This window comes from Rousettus aegyptiacus, unplaced genomic scaffold, assembly GCF_014176215.1.
Source record: "Rousettus aegyptiacus isolate mRouAeg1 unplaced genomic scaffold, mRouAeg1.p scaffold_m13_p_15, whole genome shotgun sequence".
Taxonomy (NCBI): domain Eukaryota; kingdom Metazoa; phylum Chordata; class Mammalia; order Chiroptera; family Pteropodidae; genus Rousettus; species Rousettus aegyptiacus.
Window position 1 is genome coordinate 1,769,516 of NW_023416290.1, and position 17,881 is coordinate 1,787,396.

General features: G+C 48.1%; 1 protein-coding gene across 6 annotated transcripts in view; it reads right to left on the reverse strand.

Moving 5' to 3' along the window:
* RALYL (RALY RNA binding protein like) overlaps positions 1-16,838 on the reverse strand; it is a 226,942-nt gene extending 210,104 nt beyond the window's left edge. For 2 of the 6 annotated variants that reach the window (XM_036233267.1, XM_036233261.1), the window contains exon 1: positions 14,679-15,601. The gene's annotated coding sequence lies outside the window, so the exon portion shown is untranslated. Of the gene's footprint in view, positions 1-13,851; positions 14,152-14,678; positions 15,637-16,755 lie in introns of those variants that run through there. The other 4 variants (XM_036233262.1, XM_036233265.1, XM_036233264.1 and 1 more) reach the window with 4 other exon arrangements.
* Between the last annotated feature and the right edge of the window lie 1,043 nt (positions 16,839-17,881).

A 17,881-nucleotide genomic window follows, 5' to 3' on the forward strand; every position in this document is an offset into this window, starting at 1 on the left:
GATGTCCTCGCTGGTGCCGTCCTTGGCCTCCTGGGGTCCGCCCTGGTCCTCGCCCGCTGGCTTCGGGGCACCTGGTCTCCTTCAGTCTGTCACTGTCAGACTTAAGCTGAGCGAGTGCTTGTCACTCGTCCAGAGAGCGGCTCGCCTGAGGCTACCACTCTCCCTGCCCCGGGTCCGAGGACACAGGGTATGCCCAAGACGGCGGATTCACAACACGGCAGACTTTCCACTGGTGGTCCACCACCAGACCGTCCCATGCATCTGAATTCAAGGTGGACCTGAGAATCTCTGTCACATAAGGACCAAGTTGTACACGTCTCAGAAAATATATCTCTCTGGTCGAGATAGATAAATGGTTTAAAAAATTTATATTATCAACTTTGGTTCATAATTATTACCTTCTCGGCATAACATGTATGTCATTTACACAATTTGTCATCCTCCTCGATAACGTCTATTTAAAATAATAGTGTGCGCCTACAACTTGAAGAATAATCTATTTCACATATAGTTAATATTTAGCGTATTTGAAATACTTGGAGATGTTTTCAAAATCGACGTTTAACACGCATTTCCCACACAACTTTTCATTTGGAAATGACGACAGTCCTTTCTCCTGATAGAAAATATCGACCTTCAAAGTCACAGTGGTTTCTTAAACCTGAACTCGTGCGGCAAATTAAAATGCAGCACGCGCCTCTCTGGGTGATCACTCCCAGGGCGTGGGGACTCACTGAGTGGATCACAGCTCCGACAGAGCTTGCCCGCCGGCAGGATTTACATATGAACGACACGGGGAGTTTGCACAGGCTCAGCGGCTCCGGGTTCAGGGGGGCTAAGCCACGCCACCCTTCCCGTTATTGTCTCAGACGTTAATCCACCAGCTGGTGCGAGTTGAGTTCAGGACGGAGCGCAGGGTGCCGGCTCTGAGGCCCGCCTGTCACGGGCGCTGCACCCTCGGCCTCGGGAAGCAGGTGCGCCCGCCGGGACCCACGAGAGGAGAGGGTGTGATCAGAGTCAGCGTTGTGCTGGGCAGCCCCCGGCCACGTGGAGCTACCTAACCACTGTACGCGGTCGGTCGGCAGCCCCGCATGGACAGCGTCCGCCGGCGCCACCTCTCAAGGTGGATTCTACGTCTGGCCTTTCACTTCTCACTTTGCGTTTCTTTTCAACTCTGCTGAGAATTTTATTTAAATGATGTTATTTTTCTTCCTGAGCTGGTTACGCAGACTGACAGCGCCATCATAATCCTAGGTCCATTTTCCCCATAAGCCCTACAAATTTTCATGCATAATTTAGCAAAATGGTAGATTTTCAGAAATGTGGATGCTGAGATGTCCATAGAGACTCTAGGGACCAACGAGCCAAAGCCGGACCTCGAGATGCGGCGTGCCTGCCGGGGAGACGCGGCCCACTAAGGGGGTCACAGCTCTCAAGGCTCCCAGGGCAAGGCCAGGCAGACGACGCTGGGGTCGCGGCATGCCGAGGACGAGCGGCGGTGACCCCGACCATCCCGTGTTTCTCTGAGACGGATGCACACCTTTTGTCAGTCTACGTCTTCGTGTGGGAGAATATCGACATTTTCTCATAAAAGTAGCTGGTGACAGTTTCTTCCGGGGATTGAGAAGGAAACCGAAATTTGAGTTTATACCCTTTCGTACTATATCTACCTATCTATCTATCATCTATCTATTATCTACCTATCTATCATCTGTCTATCTGTTTCTCTAGTATCTATCTATCTATCTATCTATCTATCATCTATCTTTCTACCTATCATCTATCTATCTATCTATCTATCTATCTATCTATATCTATCATCTATCTATCATCTATCTATCTAGTACCTATCTATCTATCTATTATCTATCTATCATCTAGCTATCATCTACCTACCTACTTCTCTGTGTTTACTTTTGCCACACGTGCACATCAGTTATTCTAATGGATCATTAAAAAAGTGTCCTTCGAAAAGTCTCTGTGCTCTGTGCACTGTGGGGACACATGGCTCCATGTGTGCAGAATGGCTCGGAGGCCACCGAAGTCAACCCAGCGTCTCCGGAGGTCGGGAACGCGGTGCTGGCGGGCTCGCGGGTGAGAAAGAAACAAGCCGCCAGCCCTGCGACGGCCAAGGCCTGTCCGAGGCAGCGGGAGAGAGGGAAGGAGCCACAGGGCGCAGGACGGCGCAGGCCGCAGGCCAAAAAGCTGAACCCTGCGGCCCAGGCTCTTCCCGTGGGCACGTTTATTTTCTTCCCCAGCTACAGACAATGAAAATTTCGGTTTATCTGCACGTAACATCTTTATCGCCCTTAAATGAGTGACGGTTTGAATGTAAGGTCATGTATGCACTCTTCGGAATCGCCAAATAATTAGGTGAGACTATTTCCTTCATAAACAGAGAGCATCTATTTCAGTGCTGGCGGCCGTCTAGACGAAACGTGATTGCTCGGATGGCAATGCCGGCGTTGGCATTTTGCATGTCAAAACATCGCGACGGAGCGACTCTTATTCCAACGGTTTTTCTAGCAGCACTAACGACACCGAGCCTGGTGTCACGCTTTGGCTGTGCGGCGTACTTTCCGAATCGCGGATCAGATAAATCGGTGCTTCTTCGGCTCCTGCAAGCCGGGGTCGCCTTTCCCCGCTTCCCCGGCCCCTCGGCTGTGGGCCGCTAAAGAAAGAATTAATTACTAGAAAGATTAAATAAAATGTGACGTAGAAAAAGACACGCCAACATGTTTATTAGACTCAAGCAGTAAAAATGACGGTTGCTTTGCTAATAACCTTCTAAAATGCTACCTCTGTCTCTACCTCCCGGCCAACCCGAAGCAGACGCCCGTGGAGTAACTACAGTCCCCACGCCACCGAGTGGCACCGAGTTTGTCACGGCGTGGCACATTGCTTTTTCCTGGAGAGAGGGATAGCATACAATTCAGTAAAAATGTCTCAAGTCTTGCCCTTTATATATACATATACTTATGTATTTTTATATATGTGTGTATATGTAAATATATATACATACACATACACATACATACATAAACGTATGTATATATATGTTATGCCTGTTATGGTACTATTAACTTAGTTCTTTCACTGTATTTGAAAGTTTTAATGCATCGCCAAAAAGGCAAAATAAATTAATATTGCATATTTTAGAAATATTCTGGTAAATATGTATTTTTTGGTAAATACATAATTGCATTGGTGCCAAATATGATGTATGCAAATATAGTATTTCTCCACTGAATTTATATAAAATTGATAAAATGCAAAGACACATTCCATCTCAACCTACATAAAATGCATCCAACTATTAGAAATAAAGTTCGACCATAAGGCATACCCACAATTCTGCTGACTATTTTATGTATGTGAAACGATACAAATTTCATATATGCAACTTAATCAATTTTCATTATTCAAAGTTGATTTACATGTTGTCTGCTTATCTTGCTTCATCTTGTCCGCCTATACCACCTATAATGTGACCTAATTTAGCATATTCTAGAAACAACTGGCCTAAAGCAGTAAGTACAGGTTGTTGGCAACTGATAACAATGGTGGACTACAACCACAGCACATAAAATTAGTTAAAAACGAAGAAAATTGAGGTGGCGTTTCTAATTTAAAAATAAAAACAGGGGAACTTTAACAATAACACAATTGTTCTAATTAAAACTGTTGAATAAATGTTTTCATCGAACTTCGATGTTATCAGCGAAAAGTCCACACTTTTTATTAATAAGGAAATCACTCAAACCAATACAGTATATTGAGAGCATTTATGACACACGTATCGATGATTATTCCCTACATAACTGTCCATAGTGTATGTGTGCCAATTTTGAATATTCGAATACATATTTTGAGGATAGAATCCAAATGCAAATATGCAATAATTATACTTCTCGAGGTGTAATTATTGGGAAACATGTAATTCGGGGATTTATTTTGAAAAAGACCAATATGAATTTACGAAAGTTGATTTTTCATGTATTTTGTGTCAGTTTTCAAGCGATTGCTTTTATCTTGAACCAGAAATATGCACACACGCACGCGCACACACACACGAATTTCTTTTTGAGAAAGAATGTAATACAATTTTTTCAAATAAAATAAATTTAGGAAAAGTGGCGATCTTTTGCGTGAATCTGATGCATATTTTCGAAATAATAATTGATTCAAACATAAGATAATTTTTTATTATATGAAGAAATCTATTTTCATAACGAGTTACCAACTATACCTCTCTTCCAAACATAGCTCAGAAGGCAATAATAATCCTTCAGGTATGTTACACAAAAACAACCTTTAGCGGCTAAAAGAAATCCACTTTGCTTGGCAAATTGAAATAAATGGAGAACTTTATCTCATTACTAAATTGCTAGGGAAATGTCATTTCTCTTACATACTAAATCTCCTATGAAACTCATCATGATAAAAGCTGCCAATAGAACAGCTTGTTTCAAAATATGAAAAAGTAATGGAGGGGAAAAGCCTGTTTGAGACAAGGTGGATCTTTTCAAGCCTACGTGTGTACATTCGTGAGCGTATTTTTAGTGAAACGCTGAAAGCGTGTCTTGCTTTTTTCGGTGGCAACGTTCCTATCTGTGTGGTTCTGCTAAATTTCCTCACATTGCCTCGCTGCTGCCTGTCCCCACCCACAGCTCTACGCACGGCTCCCAAAAGTCACCTTGCTTCTCGAAGCCTCACCGTCTCGGCCACATTTACGATGCAACAGCCTTTGCTTCTCCAGCGTAAACGCGCCTTCGTTCTGAGCCTCACCTGCTGGTGTCTTTGTGCTTCTCATTACAAGGCCCTATGATTAATTTCCTTATTAATCAATTTAGAGAACAGCACCTGTCTCCAGAAGACGAAGGTGTTACGAGGAGCACATCAACTGGGACACGGGAAATAGTCTTGAAACTATAAAACAGAGGATGGCGAGATCATCGCGGCAGGATGGACGGCTGGAAGGGCGGTTCCCGCGTCATAAGACAGAATGTGAAGTAAACGTCCCTGTATTTGTCAGGAAACACGAGTTCATGGAAAATCTGATTTTTATTCAAAATTTATGTTCCGAATTAATCTCTGTGCTAGAAATCCTCGTGTCCGTTGAATCTGCAATTTCTACTCAGAGCTAAATTTACCTCTGCATGAGGTTCCCAGACAGACAGATTCACCGGGGCTGAGAACAGAGGCTCCTCAGGGGAGGGATGTGTTAATTAGATTGACCGAGGTCATCACTTCGCAATGATCACGTGCATCAAATACAGGGATATCAAAAGATCAAGTGTTAAAGCCCTTAAATACGTCTGCTTTTACATGTCAACCGTATCTCCCTAAAGCTACTTAAAAAAATAAAATAAGACGGAGGCTACGGAAGAAAGTCTGGCTGTGCTCCCCCGTGACCTGGCTGCCCTCCCCCCACCCCGACCACCACACCCCAGTTTCCTACGAAAGGCGATGCACGCAGCGAGCCTGGAACACCGCCTGGCCAGAGACGAGAACCAAATACGTTTTCGATAATGTTTTTAGTACCATCGTACTGTCTCCCTAGTGTTTTTTTTTTTTTTTACTCACTAGAAAGGGTCCTCCAGCTCCCAGAGTTCTCCCTTCTAGAATTCCACATGTATTTTCCCGGGGTTCCGACTGAGCGCGAACGTTCGCACACAGCACGTCACACCGCAGCGCATCTCGGTGTCCGCCAAGAAGGCCGTTCGCCGAGTCTCACGGAAGCCGGCCCCCTTCGTCGCACGTCATTCTGGATCCGGGTCCAGGCAGTTAGGGGATTAAGCCAGCACCATCCTCACCGGAGAAAGTTTTGACCATATATAAAGTTACATATTATGCATACATTTATATGTGGTTACTATATATAAACTGTATAAATTATACAATGTATTATGCAATTACAAGTGTTTATTATAAATTGTATCTTTTGTTTATTTAAACAAAAACTGAAAGGTTACATGCCAAATAATATGAATAAAGAGAGAGGTATAAGGGTACTGCTGAATCTTCTCCCTGGTATGTGATTAAATTTCAGCATCGACACTATCAGACTAACAGTGCCTCTCGTTAGGACTTTCTGAGCATTTTTCATTTTCATATCCTTTTTTTAAAAGATATACCTGTATTCAAAATATGTATGTCAATTTCAGCTACTTGGAGAAAAGTCATCTAATGGAGTATAAAATTTAAAATTTGGATTTCGAGAATGAATAATATCCTATATCAGGCTTCCTGCTCTGTGTAGTAAAGGAAATTAAAGGCTGAATAATTTATTTTCACTTGTAACAAACCCGAAACTATCTTGTCTCCCAGGTATGTTATAGACCCAAGCTGAGATTACGGAACTTTAATATCTGCCAGATACAGTAAACCGCTTCTCGTTGAGGGACTAAGAAGGTCTGATGGACAGACCAGTATCACGCTCACTAGGTCGGTAATGGTACCAAGTTCACCATAACCTTTTCAACATGAAGGGAAAAAAGCGTCCCTGGTTCATGAATATTTTGAAAAAAAAATTAGTTTTGTAGTTCTACATCTAGATAAAAACCGTGGCACGTTGAGTCAAACATCCGAAACCCAAACCCTGAAATTAACACAGCTCAAGCACCTGCAGCCACCTCTGGCATCCAAAACAGGAAAGCCAGCTCAGGGTGCCGTTCGACGGCATGCGGTACGTGCCGTGCATCTTTTCTGGACAGAGACACGGTATCATGTGTGTGAAAGGGAGAACCGATTTCGTATGACAACTATATAGGTTTTCAAAACCTATTTACGGGCAGTTAATTCCCGGCCCTCCCACTCGCTCACACTCGCGAGGTCACACACAGACCCCTGTCGCGTGTGGACACAGCTTCAAAACCTGCGCAGGGAACCGGCAGGCGCTTTGCTCTGAAACAACCGAAGGATAAGAGAGAACGGGCCAAAACTCAATGTTCATATTCCCCCCATCAGATTCTTGATGATTCACGAGTTTTAACCAAAGATACTAAATCATTTTAATCTCGGAGACTACACAAATTGTTTAATAGTCTATAAACTTGAGGTATTTCTTTCCATTAAAGTGTCATTCGAAAGGTATTCATCAAACACTGGTTTGATTTTACCCGCTCCATTATGAGTCATATTTTGTGAGTGGAATTACACAGGGAAATGAATCCTCTGATTTAATACAAAATACGATACCATTCTAACCCTGAACTTTATTTTTAGCTCTTACGGAATTTATCGCTGTCTGCCTCTTCTGCACTGAAAACTCCATCCTCATCCCATATAGAATGGCCAAAAAGCAAAATTTCAAGTAATAGTTAATCGATAACTATTAATATTTTCAGCCAATCAATCATATTTTGGGATCATGGTTCAGCAAAAAAACAAACAAACAAACTTCAATGGATTTAAGTTTAGGTTCTTAATACGAAGTAAAAGCTAAAACTGAGACACTCAGAGTATTTTAGGGATATTTCTCTGCTAATATCTGGTAAGGGACAACATGCCAAAAAGGATTTAAACACATGACATAGTCTTGAGACTCCCGAGCCCCCCGGACCTGCGTCCTGTGTGGCGGCCATCAGGGCACAGGGCCACCGAGCACTGGAAAGGTCGCTGGGTGTATGTGTAACATACAAACTGGATTTCAAAGACTTAGCGAAAATGTAGAATACTTTTAAAATAATTTTATATTGACTACGTGTTGAAATGATCATTTTTGATAGATCGGGTTACATAAAACATGACGAAAATTAACAACTTCACCTGTTTCTTTTTACTTTTTTAATGTGCCTCCTAGAAGACTAAAAATTGCACGGCGTGGCCAGCCCCTCCCTCCGGAGTCAGGGGCCATCCCTCGCCCAGCGTGGCCTGTCTGACGACCGGACGTTAGTCCCTTAGTAGGGTGCCCTGTCGAACCTCAGACGGCCTGTCAAAGTACCTCAGGGCCTGTGTTTAAGTCACGCTCATTTGACTTAATGACCCAAGAGCCATTCACGTCACTGTTCCTGCAGTATGTTGATATAATTGCTCTCTTTTATTCTTAGTTATTATTGTTAATTTCTTACTGTGCCCAATGTATAAGTTAAGCTTCATGTGGCATGTGTAGAAAAACACGTATTTGGGGTCAGGCGCTGTGTTTTCAGGCACCCACTGGGGTCTTGGGACCACTGGGGCCTCCACGGATAAGAGAGGATGACTGGGTATTGTCCACTGAAAAAAAAATCCAAAAGCTTAGATATCTCTGAGCTCATTTAACATGGTTTTATAGGATTTGGGAGTTTCTAACTAGATATTTTCATTTGAAATATTGAGTAATTTCAAGGTACTCCAAAGCAAAAGTCATTTTCCCAAATCACAGACTCTACCTAAGGCATAAATGCACGCGAATCACGTAGTCACAGTAGTCACATCTCTTCACTGTTGACCCTTGCTTTCCCCCTCGAAAACGTGTCATTCCTGTCCACCTCCCAACTCTCTTCGGGACGGCCTCCCCCGGGCCTCGTCCTCGGCCCTTCCGCTCTTCCCGCTAGGCCCTGTCCCCACCACGTGCTCCTGACTTTGGGACGCAGCATCACGAGTAAAGTCCCCCAACCTGCGGACCGTCCCACGTCACCGGGAAAGGGAGGCCCCGCACGCTGAAGTCTCGGGGGCCTCACTGGTCCAAGTGACCATAAGTAATCGGCCCCACTGCCCTTACCTCCGAGGGGCTTGACACACCGGCACTTCCTACACGAGCCCGTCCTTCCCTGAGTAGACGGATGACCAGCTCGCGAGGACGGGTCAAGCGACTGGCTTTGTTTTTAAACTTTTTTAGATGTCCGAAACCTCGGCGACTTAGCTACAGGAGATTCTCAACACACGGTGGCAAAATGAATAATGAGTGTTCAAAATCTCATCATCTCTGCCCAGAACGGAGACACCGCAGCAGACTCTGGGGATGGGCGGCCGCGCACCGGGCGTCGGGAGCGTCTGCATCCCGCGCGGAGCTGCCGTGGCCGAGTCCGTCTCACGCGACGGGCGCCCGTCGGGGAAGCTCCTTTCTCCGCCTTCCGAACAGGCATCGAGGTCACGCCGCGGAGCAAAGAGGCCCCGCAGCCCGCCGCCGGCCCCCGACATTCCTGCGGCGCGTGACAAGCGCAGGGCTCCGAGCGACCGAGCACGTGGCGTCGGTCTGGTGCGGAGGGGACCGTCCCCGAAGGGCAGGCGCGGCGGCAGCCGCGGGGACGGACACGGCGGGGCCGGGGGCGCCGTCAGCAGGGCGTTCCGGGGTGTCCCTCGCCGCCTCGTTCGCTGTGACCCCGCGACGGAGCTCAGAAAATCCCCTTCCTCTAAGTCGCGCCCCGACGCTCAGCCCGGGCTCGCGCCGCGGGCTCCTGCCCTCGGCGGCACCTGCCACGCGCCTCCCCCGACGCGGACACTGGCCCGTGGTCGGATCCCGCGCCACTTTGGAAACCTGCCGCTGTGAGATGCGCCTCCGGCCAGAAGCAGCCCGGCCCGGGCGCCGCTCCCGCCCTGCTAGAGAGCGGCCCGCGGAGTTTCCCTCCGGACCGCCGGGCTCGCAGCCGTCTCAGCCGAGTCACCCCCTGGCGCCCCCCGCGCCCCCTCCCAGCCCCAGGTCGTGGCCCGTCTTCCCCACACGGCGCTCGCCGCCCCCAGAGCCCGCGGCTCCTCTCGCACCACGCGCCCCGCCGGACTCCCCGTCGGGAACGCGCCATCCTCTGCTTGTCCTGCCCGGAGCACAGACCCCGGGAGCTGCCACTGACAGCTTCGAGCAAAGGACGCATCTCTCCAGGCCTCAGCTTCCTCGAAAATATAAAATAACCATGGCGCCAGCTACGCGTGGAGGGAAGGAAAAACGGAAGCGTGTTTCCTCGGCAGCTCAGTGAACTCTAGTCCCCTCCCTCTTCCTCTCGCCGTGGCTTAATGAGGAGACAGCATTTCCCCACCCCAGCCTGTCCCGTCTCCACGGGGACTCAGAGGGACGGCGCTCCCGTGGTAATCCACCATCTGGCTCTCAGAGTGTGCATACATATTTTCTCCAGACACATGGATTACGTATGAATGTGATTAATTTCAACTGTTAAAGTTTAGACAAAATATTCAGCCACGGTATTCTAAGCAAAAAGAATGTTGACGGATGAGTTCAATGTGATTTCATGAAACATCTGTGTGAATTGAATCTCTAGTTCTCCTCCAGGATCAAGGTGCTTCGTGACGCCTTCTGCCACATCCACATTGTCACCGTGACTCTCTGTCCTCTGAGATTCACACATGGCACAAGGAATTGGCCTCGCAGCTGTGACCCCGGCAGACGCGTCTCCAAGGACCGTCCGGAGACGCTTATTCTAAACACTAACTCGGGGGCTCCCACCGCCCTGTCTAGAAATGGTTAGGGAAAAAAAAAGTCAACACTTCTATATTTGCCAGGATTCAGGCCCAGGAAAACAGCCAGATAAAGCAAAACAAACGACGAGAAAACTTTAAATTTATGGGAGAGCTAGGAAGACACAAAAGCAAGTTCCCATATGGCAAGTTTGCTCTGTGACATAAGTCTAACAAAACACAGCAACAACGACAAAAAACTCCCCAGTGCTTTCTTGAAAATTGAAAACCTAGGAGAATAAGCAAAACTACTAAAAGTTGTCAATGGCTGGGTTAGATATATATACTTCACAGGCCAAAATGTAAGAATGAGAAGAAAAATGATGAGAAACCATGTAACAGCTGCTAAATGCACACGTAGCTCTCAGCACATTCAGAAATCACCTATTACTTAAATTTTATTTAACAGTTATTCTTCTCGAAACCATGGCGTAGTGGAACTAACTGCCCTCCTCTCCAAAGCGTACGCTGCCGCTGTCAATTACCAAAGAGAAATTTACTGAATGTTAAAAATCATGCCAAATTGTGTAAACGGGATACGAAGGCATTCGTGCGGGTCACTAGAAGCAGCAAATAACAACAATAATCATAATAAAACAAGAAAATAATAACAATCGGTTTTTGATGACTTTCCAGCGCTCCCTAAGCAGTTCGAAGAATGAAATTCATTAATACCTCAGCCTTTTAGACTCAGAAGCGAGTATCTTAACGGCAACATGACGGAAGAAGTAAAGCAATGACTGTGTTTTAACGCCACAGCTACGTTGAAAAACAAAAGTTTTCAAAAGCAGGTCAGGAGAATGAACTAAATGGTAATAAAGATCCACACTTCAATCCCTTTGAAAATCACACAAAGGATTTCCAGAGCCAGCTTCCCTTCTGCCCGAAGCACGGAGTTTTAATTGCTGGAACTTGCATGTGGTTCGAGGCTCACAGTCTCAGTAAGCAGCCAGCAAGGCCCGACCACCCTAAAGTGCAGGTGGGACGCCCCGAGGACACAAGAGCTTCCCACCTACTTCTTACAGCTGCTTTCAAAAACGACTGTTTCAATCAAGAAACATTTATCAACACAGCATCTAATTCTTTTTACTAGGAAAATATATTTATTTTTGGTATATCAGATGTAGGTGCATTGTTTTTCAATGCCATTATTTTTATAGCCTAAAGGTATCATTTGTTTGCATGAATGTAGTTCTTTTAACCACTTGCCTTTCATAAGAGAGACAATGAATCAACTATGTGTCTTTTAAAAAGCAATATATCTTTCGTAGTTAAGAATATAAAAGGGTGACTTCATAAATATGTGTTGGAAAGTTTTCTCCTTTATATATAATATCACCACCGTGTGACTGCTCCATGCATACCAAGAAAAAAAAAAAAGTGTGTTTCTTGCTTGCTAATAACTGCATAAGGATAAAAATAAGAAGTAAACGTTCCCTTTAAGTGGTGAAAATTTCTTGATTTAAACAATCCTGGACAGACTACATGCTCAAGACAGAACTCTAACTAGTTTCCTTTGCCTCCGATGTTCAAGGCTGAGACAGAAATTATGCAATTAATTCAGAAATCCAGGATTTTCCAAAATGACCATATTTTGGCATTCCATAGAAAAATTCTAGGAAATTTAACAGGTTGCTTTTTAAGTTTGTGACAATTTCCTTATTGAAATTCAGATCATAACATACTTGAGCTCAGTTAGTGGTCCAAAAGCCAATTTAATTTACGTCTTTTTTCCTCCACCCCCCACCCCGCCTTCACCTCCCAAACCCTTTCTGCAGACAAAATATATAGTTTTTCTCTTTCTCAGTAGTAATCGAAAATTATTTGCACGATTAAGTTGTTCTAAATCCCAGTGGGTCGCAGGCTGAATGGAAGAACGATATCATTTTCCGTGACAAACCAGTAGGGGGTGCTAACTATAGGATACTACGTTCCAAGATTTTAAGCCAAAAAACCTAACAGAATAGGCGACCAGTTTAAAGGGTTGTAGGATCACCAGTGTGATTCATGGATGAGGAGATTTCAAAAATTTGAATGTAACAGATAGGAATTTATGAAAAGCGTGCAATATAATGAACGATGAATGTGAAATGAAATCTCAGGGGCCTCAGGTGCTGACTATGATCTTTATTTACGGAATTCGAAGCACACCTACCATCTGTTCCCACGTTAAAACCCCCTGAGCATCTCTTCTGCCTCATACGGTTTCAAGTTCATTTGGGTACATCAAACAGTATAGCTCCTGTTCTGCCCCAACCTTAAGACATAGCTCCCCCGGCTACCTCGAGGCAGCGACTGGTCCTCAGTGAAAATTCTGGTTTGATTACTCAAGGATTTTCTTTCTCACACAGTCTCTCGCTTTTCAAAGAACCAAAGGACTTACACGGCATACATTCTGCAAAGAAACGTTGTATGCATGTACTCTCTTGCATTCGTGAATAAATGAGCATTTCTTCTTATATACATTATGATGTTGAAAATGATCTAGAGAAAACAGAATGTTGCGAGTGGCCTTTTCAATGTTTTTGTTAGCTGTTTTAAACCACACAAAAGACTACATTGCTCTCAATACACGCGAAAATCACGATTTAGAGCTCAGTAGCAAAGTACCTGAGTCAAATCTAGAACTCTGCTCTGCGGGATAGCAAGTCTGGTGGTCCCGAGGCCAGACGGAAACTGCCTTCCCTAGACAAACGCAACAGGACTTTCTAAACAGAGAAAAGGTGCCCCGAGTGCAGAAGTCACTCACCGTGCAACTGCAAAGCCCTTTGACGAGAGAGCACGTTACCAATAATACTAATTTAAAAAAGCATATAGCTTTCCAGGTCTTACAATCATTTTAATCTTCTACAAATAAATGATCATTTGCACTCCTAATTCTGTTCACACTGAGAGTGAAGAAATACAAGCATAAAACTTTTCATTCCACAGACTAAGGTTACAGGCACAGAGACACATTTGCTTGAAAACACCACAGTGTGTTATTAACCCATTTGTTTGGGGCCCTGCTGTGTGTTGGAATCCATTTTTACGTCTGCAGATAACCTAGGAGAAAACTTAGTCTGAGAGGTGAAAAGTTATTTCGAGTTATATTCATTTTAACAGAAGCCAAACTGTATACACATGATAAATTAAAGGCTGAACTTCTCATTTAAGGAAAAAAAAAAAGATAATCAGAGCTTCAAAATCAAATTGTCTCAATAACAGTCACCCTCCAGATTTTAAGATTTGAAGTACCACACAGAATTTTGGACAGCGAGTTTTCTAGCAGATTCTGTCACTGCATGGAACACAGAAAGGGCTTTTCAACACCCACCGGTTCATCTCCGAAAGGCAGTGACAGGTTATACTGGAAATATGTAGCAGGATAATCATAAAATGTCACAAACTCCACAGAAAACATTCGACACTGAGGGCTGCAACGCTGCCCACACAGGAAATCACGCCATCGCCAGCCCCTACCTGTCCTGTGCCCGGTTCTCGGTTCTCGGGGGACAACGACTGGAACCACCATCGGGCGGTTGAAAAGGGGAAAAACGCTTTTGCTTTAGAGCTCGGATAAAAGGTCTTGCGCATCTCAGGGGGCTCATTCATGCAAACTAGCGGTGTGGTCCTCCACACGGCGGTTCCCAGCTGCCCATCAGGGAAAGTAACTGTTTCCCCACCGCCCGAAGATGCCGGCGAGCCCTTTGAGCCGAGTCGCACACCGGGAGAGCGGGGATGCCAGGGCAGCGTCGCCAGGGCGGCGGCGACGCGGGAGGGCGGCCAGGCTGGGAAGGACCCACTGCGTCGGGCAGGGAGGAGGCGCGGGAGTTGCGCGCGGGGCCGGTGCCATCCTCGCGGCTCTGGGAAGGTCTCCGGCTCCCCGCGCGCGCGGCCGGCGGCCGGTGCCCGGGAGGCTGCCGCCCCGCCGCTCCTCCCGGCCCCCCGGGGCGCTCCGAGGGGGCCGCCCCGCCGCCCGCGCCGCGTCCTCGGCCTCGCCCCCCTCGGGCCCTGCAAGTGGCCCTGGGAGAACTTACAGGGCCCGCGGGCGCCGCGTCCCCGGCCGCCGCCCGCCGCGGAGACGACCTGGGCGCAGCCGAGGAGGGGCTGTGTTTTGCGCACATCCAAAAAACGATCGGAGACGGGGGACTTGCCCCGCGCCCCGGCCAGGCTGTCCCCACCGCGGGCGCGCGCGTGCACACACACACACACACACACACACACACGCACGCACACGCACACTCTTCCTCGCCAGGACCTGCGCTGCCATTGCAAACCCAGGAAACGCCTCGGAGGGGACCAAGTACCTGCTCTCTGGGAGCTGCTCAGCTGTTCACTTCATCCTCCGTTGACAAGGAAACCGAACCGCACTTCATTTTTTTTTTTTCCAGAAAAACCTTCCAATGCCATCATTTGAAAATTGATTTACGGGGAGGGGAGGGGGAGGAAGAAGGGACAATATAGATATAGATATCAGGATATCTATCATAAAATCATCTCGGTTTTTAAAAAAAGTCAAATGTGCAAAAGCCATCGTTAATTTAAAGGAGAAAAAAAAGTATTTTGCTTAAAAATCATCCCAGTAACCAGCTGCAAGAAAAGTTTCACGTTATCAAAGGATATCAAAAACAGGAGGGGGAAAAACGAATTCGTTCTCGCCGGCTCCAAAAAGGGCACCAAAAAAAATAGAAAACAAACGTCTTTGCTCAGTGGTTTGTACCAGTATTGCAAAACCACAAACTTGTAAACACTGCGTAAAATCCCACCTACACAAAAATCTTATCAGAAAAAAGAGTATGCAACAAGAAAAAAAAAAGAGTTAGAACATGCTTTTTTTTTTTTAATTTTTACAAAGGAAAAAAAAAATAGGCACCGTCCTCCGCGTCGCTTTTTCCATAAAACCAGTTGCATATTTCGGTGGGAGTCCCGCGGGCGCCGTCGCCGCGGACTCCCCGACCCAGAGCCTCGTCTACAGAACCATCGCATGCTAGGAAAACTTGGATTCAGGAAAAGGCTCAAAACCATGCTCCTCCAGCTTTCCCAAATACAAACAATAATCAAAGAAGTGGAAAAAAAAGAAGAAAAAAAACCCAAAAAAACAAAAACCAAAAAAAAAGGACAAAAAAAAAAAAGAATAGGACAAGAATGCCACTGAGAAGGTACTCACCGAGCGGGAGTAAAATGTTGGAATAAAAATGAGATTTGGTATAAAATACAGTATGGCGGTGGAAGAAAGGATGAAGCGCGTTTTTCTCTCGGTCTCGGCCTCGGGCACGGACACGTGACGGGAGCCGGGCGGCCTCGGGCCGGGGGGGACCAGGCGGCCGGGGGCGCCCACGGAGCCGCGGGGCGGCCGGCGAGGCTGGCAGGGCGCAGCGCGCAGACGAGCCGGGGCCCCGCGCGGGGCCGAGCGCACGCGCGCGCACCCGCGGCCGGGCAGGGCGCACACGCACGCGGCCGGGCGCACCCGCGCGCGGGCGGGCAGCGCCGGGAGGGGACGGATGGGCGCGGGCCCGCCCGCCGGGGGCGCCGCCGCCGCCGCCCGGATGGGGCGCGCGTGTGCGGGGCGGCGCGGGGGTGCGGACCACGCGCCCGAGAGGCGAGAACAACTTGCTGCTCGCCGCGAACTTGCGCGGGGGCCGCCGCCTCGTGCGAGCCCCTGTCTGCCAGCCCGGGGCGGGCGCCGTGGGAGGCCGCCCGGCGCTTTGGCTCCCGAAGTTTCCCCGCTCAGTCCCCGCCGGGTCCCCCAGGCCCTGCCCCTCCCGCGGCCCCGGTCTGCGCTGCGCCCTCGCGGCGCTGGGGGCGTCGTCACGGGCGGGACCGCCGGCGGCCTCGGTCGCCATCAGAGCGCAGGGCGTCGCGCTCGCGGTGCGCAGAGGGGAGCGGCTGCGCTTGGGGGACGCGGCCCGGCCTCTCCCGGCCGACCCGCGCCCCGCTTCCTCCCCGCGGGCTGCGGAGCCGGGGGGCGCGCGGGGCGCGGACTCCTGCGGGCGGACCCGCTTTGTCTGGCGGCTCCGCGCGCGCGCGCCGGCCCGCGGGCTCGTCGCGAGGGCGCCCCGCGCAGCGCCCCCGGGCTCCGGCTCCCGGTGCGGGCCGGGGTCGGGCAGGGCCGGGGCGACCGGGGAGCCCCCTGCGCGCGTCCCTCCGGCCCGGAGCCGGCGCTCGGCGGTCGCGAGGGGGAGACGTGCGCCAGGAGAGAGGCGCGCGTTCTGGACGCCTGGGGACAGGGAATTCTCCCCCTAGCAGCTGCCTGAGGACGCTGTCGCCCGAACAAAGATTCCATCAGCCAATCGCGGGATGCCTTGGGATTCTTCTGCTGCTGCCTGCTCAAGAATCCGCTGTCTGGAGCACAGCTATTTTTCTTCATTTGTGTGCAGTACCAACCTCGGGGCCATTCCCCAGCGCCGCCTCGCATCTGGGCTGCGTGGGATTTGTCGGCAGCTCTCTGGGAAGGAGCAATTAGCGCCGCCCGCAGCTCCCAGACCGCCGCCCCGGGTCTCCGTCTCCACGCTTCCCATGTTGACATCTGAGATAAAATGCCTCCCAGACATGACCCAGCCTGGACGATCGGAAGGCGCAGTGACGTACGTCCCCTACAGAGCGCTTCGGCGGCAGATGGGTCTCTCAGACATTCTGGTCAGAATGCAGTGGCCAAATAAATATTAATCCACCATTTAAATAAAATATTTAACGTAACCGCTGAAATATCATTGAGTGTTTCATTTTGGTGAGTTGCTAGCTCTACAACCACTTATTTATTATACATGCTTCAGAGGGACGATCGCTGATGAGAAAAAATGATTCAGAAGGATGAATGTATGTGTCAAAGTGGATTTGGGAACTTCTGAAGCCACGTCGAGTTCTATTCTGAAATCACAGGCTTTCAAGCTGCCTAATGCAGATCAAATGTGCTTTTTCCTGCAAAGCATGCTGGGTTTCATTTTTTTAAAAATAAGATCTCTTCAAATGTGGTCCTTCTCTGAGTCATGAGTTAATTTTGCCTACCATTAAACGCCAGTTTGCTAAATTTTCCAGATTCCATTTCCCCGTCGAAAATGTCCGGTTCTAATAATTTAAGAAGAAAATACTATCTTAATACATATATCTTCCCATCACTTATAGGTCACAGCAGTATTCGAATGTGAGAAACCGCTTTAAAAATGAGTTTTGAACCTTCCAACGAGGCCGGGCAGCGCCTGGGTCTTAGAGTTATTCAGGAAGAACTTTGGAAAACAAACCCTTGAGAATTCCACTGCAGCAGTGGCTGGCGGCCAGTCTCCGTGATGGCCGGCTTCATCATTCAATAAAGCGACTGACTCCCCTTTACGCTAAGTGCCGGTCTGCGGAAGCAGCAGCAAGACAACATCCTTCCTCCCTGTGCTTTCCCCGTCTGCTTACGTAATGACAGCACAGTGCTCAAAATACTCCCTTTATTTCCTTTCCACCGTGCCATTCTCGTCTTTCGAGTTTCATGGCCACGTTAACGCCAAGAGTAAACAGAATCGGATGA